The sequence below is a fragment of the Haemorhous mexicanus genome, chromosome 28, assembly GCF_027477595.1.
Source record: "Haemorhous mexicanus isolate bHaeMex1 chromosome 28, bHaeMex1.pri, whole genome shotgun sequence".
Taxonomy (NCBI): domain Eukaryota; kingdom Metazoa; phylum Chordata; class Aves; order Passeriformes; family Fringillidae; genus Haemorhous; species Haemorhous mexicanus.
In genome coordinates this window covers 6,382,916-6,390,115 of record NC_082368.1, presented here as the reverse complement: position 1 = coordinate 6,390,115, position 7,200 = coordinate 6,382,916, and positions in this window count along the sequence as shown.

The following is a 7,200-nucleotide window of genomic DNA, read 5'->3' as shown; positions in this document are numbered from 1 at the left end:
GAAAGGGACATTTGACCCTCCCAACCCTTTTTCCACCCCTTTCCTGTCCATCCTCTTCCTCCTCCATCGTGCTCCAACAATTCCTTTCCCACACCACATTTTGGGATGAAAATCCCGGATTTTGGCTGCTGAGGGATAATTCCTCCCCCTCAACCCCAGCCAGGGAATGCGACCTGGAAATCTGGGACCACTCCCATCCCATCCCATCCTCCTCCTCGGGGGCTTAAAAGCAGTAAAAAAATCCCCATTTTCCAGGAAATTTGGGAATTCTAGGCCAAGGTCACCCCCCGAGGGGTGGCAGCGCCCGGCTCAGGGGACCCAAAGCTGCGGCCCCGGTTCCCGGTCCCTGTCCCGGCTGTCCCCGGTTGCCATGGAGATTTTCCCTCTTCCCGATGCCCGCAGGGAAGCAGCGGGAGCGGCGGGGACAGGGAGGGGACACTGCCGAGCGCTGCCACCGCCGGGGGACTGCCACCACCGCAGAGCTGTCACCATCGGGGCGCTGTCACCACCGGGGTGCTGCCACCATCAGTGCACCTGCCACTGCCACCATCACAGCGCCGTCACCAGCAGGGCACTGCCACCACCGGGACACTGTCACCACCGGGGCACTGCCACTGCCAGGGCACTGCCACCACCGGGACACCAGCAGGGCAGTGCCACCACCGGGACACTGCCACCACCGGGACACTGCCACCACCGGGGCACTGCCACCACTGGGACACTGCCACCACCGGGGCATCCCAGAGATTCCCAGGAGCGGGGCTGGCGGGTGACACCACGGATTTAGGGGATTGTGTGGGAAATGTCCTCGCTTTTCCCAGGATTCCAGGCGGATTCTTTCCAAGATTCCGGGTGGATTTTGGGAATAGAGCAAGGAACAGGAGGAATTTTGGAGATATGACGGGGGAGCGTGAGGAATTTTGGGCATGGAGGATGGGAAAGGCTCATTCCCGGTCCAGCACCGCAGGCAGGACCCCACAGGAGCGGGGCTGGGGGGTGACCCCACAAATCTGGGGGATCGGGAATATTCCTGCAGGATTCCAGGCGGGTTTGGGGTCGGAAAAGGCGAATTCCCGGGATGGGCTGCGAGGGCCGGAGCGTGACTGGGAGCGGTAAAACCGGGAGCGGGGGCGCGGGGCCGGGCCCGGCGGGGACAGATGGCGGTGGGAGGGATCCGTGAGGAGCTGCGGCAAAACCCAGCGAGAAGAGCTCGGGAGAGGATCGGGATTGGCTCGGGAAACTCCTCCCGGGAGAGGGAGGGAGAGGAGGGTGAGGAGGGAGCGCAGGGCTGAGCTTGGGGAGCAGAAATCCTCTCCTGGTTGTGGGTTTGGGGTGGGATGGACAGGATTCCAGCCCTGAATGCCCGGGAATCCCAGTGGATGGCTCTCGGTGGCACTGGAGGCACTGGGAATGTCCCAGCGCTGTTTGAGGGGCACTTCCTGGCCCTGTGTGCGGCCCAAAAAAACCCCAAATCACCCCAAATCTGCTCCTTGGGATGGATACATGGGATGGGGGATGGCCCCCGGCACCAGGAGGCCCCAAATTCCCCGGTGGCACCTCCAGGAGAGCAGGATTTGGGGTTAATGAGGGGTTCTGAATGCCAGGGGTGGAATTTTATCTCCACACCAAGGCAGGGACGGCACTGAGGGGTTGTGGGGTGGCACTGGGAGGTTGTGGGGTGGCACTGGGGGGTGGTGGGGTGGCACTGAGGGGTTGTGGGGTGGCACTGGGAGGTTGTGGGGTGGCACTGGGGGGTTGTGGGGTGGCACTGGGGGGGTTGTGGGGTGGCACTGGGGGGTTGTGGGGTGGCACTGGGGGGTTGTGGGGTGGCACTGGGAGGTTGTGGGGTGGCACTGGGAGGTTGTGGGGTGGCACTGGGGGGTTGTGGGGTGGCACTGGGAGGTTGTGGGGTGGCACTGGGGGGTTGTGGGGTGGCACTGGGAGGTTGTGGGGTGGCACTGGGGGGTTGTGGGGTGGCACTGGGATGTTGTGGGGTGGCATTGAGGGGTTGTGGGGTCACCCAGGATCACAGGACCAGCAGCCCGTGCCCATCCCAGGGCAGGGACATGGGGACACGTTGCAGCGGGTGCTGTCCCCCGTGCCCCCTCGCGTGCCCCGTGTCCCCCCCAGCCCGCCCCGCTGGCCGCGGCTCCACGGGGATGCGCTGGGCCGGAAAAGGCGCCGGTCCCTGCACGATCCCCTAATGGAGCCCGGGGGCGGCTCTGCCGTTAATGCAGCCATGGGGGCGGGGGGGCTCCGGGGGGACTCCTGACCCTGCCCTGACCCCGCCCCACCCCCCTCGGGCTCCCTCGGTTCCTCTGTGAGCCTCCCCACCCCCCCCGACACCCCCCTGAGCCCCCCCTGGGCCCTCCTGAACCCCCCCTGGACCCCCAGGGTTGGGTCCCCACTGGGTGGGTGGCGCTGGGTGTGTCCCCAAGGCAGGGGGCGCTGCCAGGCAGAGGCGGAGCCCCCCCGTCACGGTGTCCCCACCCTGGTGGGTGGCACTGGGTGACACCGGGTGTGTCCCCACGGTGGTGGGCCCTGCCAGGCAGAACCCGAGCTCCCCTCACGGTGTCCCCACCGCGCTCGGTCACCGTTGTCCCGGCCGGCACCCGCGCCGGTGCCACCGCGCCAGGATCCGCGCGCTGCCCCTCCCACCTGCCCAGGTGCGCTCACACCACAAATCCGCCCTCTTTTCCCCCAAAAAGCCACCCCTCAGCCTGTGCCACCTCCGGGCACATGCCCAAGCGCTGTCCCCAGCCCACGCCAGCCCAGGTGACCCCACCGACAGCATCCCCTTCCCCCCCTCACCCCCCGGCGACCCCGAACCTCGCGGGGCCGGCTCCTCCCTCCCCGTGCGCGCTCCCGCGGGTCCCCGCTGTCACCCAGCGACAGCCACGCGCGCGTGCCAGCGAATCAGGGCGGAAAGGGGAGAAAGCAGCAGCAGCAGCACCAGAAAACCCTTCGGGAGGGACAGAGAGGCCTTGGAGAGGCGGCGGGGGCCGGGGGCGGCCGTGCCCCCCTCCCCGCTCGGACCATCGGGAGCTGATGCGTTTGTGCCGCTCCTCGCTCCCTTTTGTACCTCGCGGGGCCGCGCGCTCTCCCACGCGCAGCCGGGCGCGCTCCCGGCGCGCTCCCCGCGCCCACTCCCCGCCGCCGCCGCCGCCGCCGCCGCTCCTGCCGAGCTCGGCCGGGCCTGAAGCCCCTTCTCCCCGCAGGAAAGGAGAGGAGGAAAAATAAAAATAGAGGAAAAGCCACCCCAAAAATCCCAAAAGCGGCGCAGCAGCCTCGGCCAGCAGCGATGGGGAATACACCCTCTCAAGGCATGTCACTCTCACTATGTGCATCCATTCTTAAGTAGCAGGTATTTTTTTTTATTTGTGTTGTTTTTTTGCCTCCCTTTCCTCCCTCCTCCCCAGCCCCTCTTTTCTCGCCCGGGGTGGGGTGAGGGGGGTACAAAATGCCGCCGGAGTTTCGGTGGCCGCCCAGCGCGGGGCTGTGGCGCTCCGGAGGGGCGTGTGACCAGCCCGGGACGCGGTGACCCCCCCCGCCCCTCTGGGGACAGCAGGGCCGCGGCTCTGGGGCCGGGGCTGGCGGCGGGGCCGCTTTCCGGGGCGTTGCTGCCCCACCGGGATGGGGAGCGCCGCGGGCTCGGGGGGCGCTCGGAGGGGGCGGTTTGGTGCCCGTGGCCGCTCCAGACGCCCTGGCCGGGATTTGACCGGGATGTTTTGGCGGCCGGGCCGCGCCGGGAGAGGCCGGGCTCGGGATTTGTTCCCAGCTGGGCGCGGAGGGAGCCGCGGGCTCGCCCTCACCTGCTGCGTGCGCTCTTTCTCCTCGCCAGCCTCTGCCGAGACACAAAGGCCAGCACGAGCCACCGGGTGGCCCCCGGGGCGACATTTTCAGCATCCTCGCAGCACGGGGGGGAAAAATAAAAAATAAAAAAAAAAAAAAAATCTGGCCCATGCCGGGCTGGGCTGGGGCGTGGGGGGAGGAGGCGCGGAGGGAAACTCAAAATAACTCCGGAGGTGGCCAGCCCTGAGCTCGCGGAGCCTCCGCCCTGCCCCGCGCCAGCCCCGCGGAGGTGACAGCGACACGGGCGGGGGTCCCTTTGTCTGCGCTGGCCGCGGGCAGCTCCGCTCCGCTCTCTTTGTTCTCGCGGTGGCACCGGGGCTGGCGAGCGGCGATGCCGCCGTGCCCACCCAGCCTGGCAGCCCCCGGCGGGCACCCAGCTCCCCGGGAAGTTGGGCCGGGGGCCGGGGGTCGCGGCCGGAACCGGCGGCAGGGCCCTCGGGAGCTGCGCCCCTTCCCGGCGCCCCTCGGGGTGGCACGGGGGGCGCATCTCAGGAGAGGGGTCCCGCGGCGGGAGGGGCCTTCAGCCCTTCCGGGGACCCCAGAGTCGGACCCTGGGATCCCCAAAGCCCCAGGCCGCGTTCTGGGTGCTCTCCAGCCCCCATCCCGGGGGTGCAGGTGCTCCCCAGCCCCTCTGAATGCCCCACGGCTTTCCCAGCCCTGGCAAAAGGGGCGGGGGGCCCTTCAAGGCCCCTCCTGTCCCCCCCAAACCCGCCCGGGCTTCAGGGCAGTGCAGCCCCGGGGCTGTTCCCGCCCCCAGCGGCGGCTGGTGCCGGGTTTTAATGAGGAATTCATTTCCAGCGCGTTAATTATCTCCCACCAGGCTGCCCCCGGCAACGCTCAGCAGCCCCTGGGAAGGGCTCGGTGACCCCGGCGGAGCCCCCTCCCCACCGGGAGCTGCTGGGCGGGACTGGGACCCCCTCGGGGGGCGGCTGACGAGCCCCCGGCCGTGGCAGGGCGGTCACAGCGGGTTTTTGGTGGCTTTGTGCAGAAGGAGCTGCGGGCTTTGTCCCCTCCCAGCAGGGTGGGATGGGCAGGGACAGATGCCCACCCACTTTTTTGGAAATCTTGGTTTTTATGGAATGTCCTTGTCGCGGTCTGGGGGTGCTGGTGCCCCTCCTGGGACAGGGGAGGCTGGGGACAGCCCTGGCTGGGGACTGGCACTGACTGGGAGCTGTGGGGCACTGGCGGGGTGGGGGTGTTGCTGCCAGCCTCAGCTCTGCTCCCCCACTCAGGAAAACCGCGGATTTCTCCCCCAAAACGTGTTTTTCCTTTAGGAAAAGGGGGCTAAAGGCGCCTCCCTGCTGGGCTGGGGGTGAGCCCGGGGCACAAACCCCATCCGTGCTGGCTGGACACCCTGGTGGGGGTGGCACCTCTGTCCCCTCACACCTTCCCTTCCCTTCCCTTCTCCCTTCCCTTCCCTTCCCTTCCCTTCCCTTCCCTTCCCTTCCCTTCCTTCCCTTCCCTTCCCTTCCCTTCCCTTCCTTCCCTTCCCTTCCCCTTCCCTTCCCTTCCCTTCCCTTCCCTTCCCTTCCCTTCCCTTCCCTTCCCTTCCCTTCCCTTCCCTTCCCTTCCCTTCCTTCCCTTCCCTTCCCTTCCCTTCCCTTCCCTTCCCTTCCCTTCCCTTCCCTTCCCTTCCCTTCCCTTCCCTTCCCCTTCCCTTCCCTTCCCTTCCCTTCCCTTCCCTTCCCTTCCCTTCCCTTCCCTTCCCTCCCCTCCCCTCCCCTCCCCTCCCCTCCCCTCCCCTCCCCTCCCCTCCCCTCCCCTCCCCCTCCCCCTCCCCTCCCTTCCCACCCTCCCATGCCAGCAGGGTGCCCTTGGCTCCCGAGTGTCCCCCAGGGTCCCCAGGGGCGGCCTCGGCGGGGCAGAGCCATCAGGGCAGGGTTTAATTAGAGCCATCGATTGTCGCCATCGATCCTCCGTGTGCTCCGCGCCCTGGGGACAGCGGCGACACGTGGCAGCCGCGTCCCACGGCAGAGAGGGCCCGGGGGCTGGCGGAGGGGACCGGGCCGGGCTGGCGTGTCCCTGTCCCTGTCCCTGTCCCTGTCCCTGTCCCTGTCCCTGTGACAGGAGGCGGGAGCGATCCTGGGAGGGGCGGGAGCGGCGGAGGGGATGGGAATGTTCACCTGGAGAAAAGGGGACCGGGAGGGACCCTGCGAGTCCCTGAGAGGAGGGGACAGCTGGGGGGCAGGCTGTGATCCCAGGCGACAGGAGGAGAGGGAGTGGCCATGGCTGGGATGAGGGGATCCCACAGGGTTGGGATGAGCAGATCCCACAGGTCCTTGCAGCGCAAATCATTCCGTGACCCCATGGAATTCCCTGATCCCATGGAATTCCCTGATCCCACAGACCCCAGCTCCAAGCTCTCCCGGGTGAGGAGCTGAGGCCGTTTCCCCAAACTCTGTGGGATTCTCCCATTCCAGACCCCCAAACTGGGGCTCCGACCCCCCGAGCCAGCATCCCCACCCCCCCCAGGCTTTGGGGACACCCCAAGTCCGTCCCCAGGAGGATTCTCAGGCTCTGAGACCCCTCCCCTCCCCTCGCTGCCCTCCCTCCCCGTGCCAGCTGCAGGTGCTGCGGGACTCGAGGGCTCTTCAGGCTGAGCCCTCCCCGATCTCAGCTCGGCGACAATGAAACTTTGCTGTCAGCTGGTTTTATTTTATTTTTATTTTAGCCCTCCCCCCACTCGCTTTCCACTTTCAGAATCCGTGCAAATGATGGGGTTGGGGTTTTTTCTCAATTTTTTTTTTTTTTTGGAGATTCATCTCCAGCAGATGATGGAGAGGGTGGGAGGAAAAGGAAGGGAAGGGAAGGGAGGGGGACAAAACACTTCGGGGTTGTTTGTGTTGTTCTCTCGCTGCTGAAATGTTCTGATTGCGGAGGCAGAGGAGGAGTTCAGAGATCCGGGAACAGCGAAAAGCTGGGAAATGTGGGAGCTGCATCCCAGCCCCAGACTGGGAAATGTGGGAGCTGCATCCCAGCCCCAGACTGGGAAATGTGGGAGACAAATCCCAGCCCCAGACTGGTCCTGTCAGGGTGTGGGCGGCGCTGTCTCCAGGTCCTGTCAGGATGTGGCCCTGTCCCCTCCGAAGGTCCCCAGGTCCTGTCAGGCTGTGGCGCTGTCCCCAGGTCCTGTCAGGGTGTGGCGCTGTCCCCAGGTCCTGTCGGGGCGTGGCGCTGTCCCCAGGTCCTGTCAGGCTGTGGCGCTGTCCCCAGGTCCTGTCAGGGTGTGGCGCTGTCCCCAGGTCCTGTCAGGCTGTGGCGCTGTCCCCAGGTCCTGTCAGGCTGTGGCGCTGTCCCCTCCTTCCCCCGCTCCTGCTCCGTCCCTCCCTCCCCGCGGTCCCGGCCATC